The sequence below is a fragment of the Pterocles gutturalis genome, unplaced genomic scaffold, assembly GCF_000699245.1.
Source record: "Pterocles gutturalis isolate BGI_N339 unplaced genomic scaffold, ASM69924v1 scaffold53043, whole genome shotgun sequence".
NCBI classification, from domain to species: Eukaryota; Metazoa; Chordata; class Aves; order Pterocliformes; family Pteroclidae; genus Pterocles; species Pterocles gutturalis.
In genome coordinates, this window is record NW_010120007.1 from 1 (window position 1) to 1424 (window position 1424).

A 1424-nucleotide genomic window follows, 5' to 3' on the forward strand; every position below is an offset into this window, starting at 1 on the left:
CGCACCCATCGCGGCTCGGGGGTGTGAACTTCTGACTGGTGTGTGAAGGCAGTGTTGGCCTTCCCTAGGCGGAGCTTATACCATCTCACGGCAGAGGGGTAGTGTTGGCTGGTTATTTTGTTTTTGAGGGAAGTTCGTTTATACTTTGGCTCTTTAAAAGTTTCAGGTTCAGTTTCAGCTTTGGTTGTTGCTTCTTCACTGCTGAAACAAATTCAGGACTCCATAAAAATACAGTTGCTCACAGTCCTGATGAAAGTGTGAGTGTCATGCTCTTCTACAGCATGATGCAAAGTTATGTGCCTGCATGCGAAGTTGTCTGAAAAATATAATGTGGGTGCTCACTATATAGTGTGTTGTGTAAATAGTATAACTTCCCTGTTCGTTTAAAGTGCAGCTATTAAACTGGAAGAAAAAAAAAATAATTCACTGATAATACCATTATGGAACAATGGCAGGCAAGGCTAGTCTGAGAACTTTCTGCTTTATGTAGATGTCCTCGCTATTTAAATCACCACCAATTTCATGTTAGTGATTTGGTTTCAGTTATTTTAAGCCAATCCAAAGAATTGGAAAGCTCACTTGACATTAAGAGTGGAACAGGTGAATTGCCTCTGAAGAAATGAATGGGTTTTCAGTAACTCTAAATCTTATTGCATCTGCATTGGGCGTGATTTTCTGTAGTATTGATTTCTGAGCATCTTTAAGGTGCACTTCTACAGATCTCTTTTGGCTGTTTTCACTACAGCTGTTACATTTTTGTTACATGTACTAATATTTGTATCATATTTGTTTATGTGAGTGTTAAATCCTAACAGTAAAAAAACAGGTTATAAATACAACTGGCTTTTAATAAAGTTAGGTATCTTTAAATATAATTGCCATGGTAAATAAGGATGTCCAAACCTAGTGGTTTTAAATTGCTTATTTCATCAGAAGCTTATTGCTCTTTTGTGCAGTGAGTTCATTTTTTTTCTGTCTTGTGTCAAGTTTTCAGTTCATTGCTTGTCTAGTAACTATAATAGTGTTCCATGGACTTCTGTCTTTGCAGTTTATTGATTATCTGTGCCTGCCTAATGAACTTGCATGACTAGCTGTAGTTTTTGATGGGCAGTTGTCTTTTAAAGCAGTACCTGGTTATAGTCTAATGATATTTTTTTAAAATGTTTTGAAGAACTTGTTCACAATTTTGACACTTTTTGGCCTAGAACAATGGTTTGAACACTTTATTGTATACATTTATCATTTCACTGGAGTTTTGGACCTCTTGGATGCATGTACTGCCTTTAAGGATCTGTGTGTATGAATCTGTATATATGTTTATACGTCTTAAAAAATGAGGAAAGCAAATTCTACTGTCAGTAGGTTTACCTTTCTTATACTGGCATCTGCATCTCCAGTGAGAGGTATTTGGGGGAGAGTGGGGG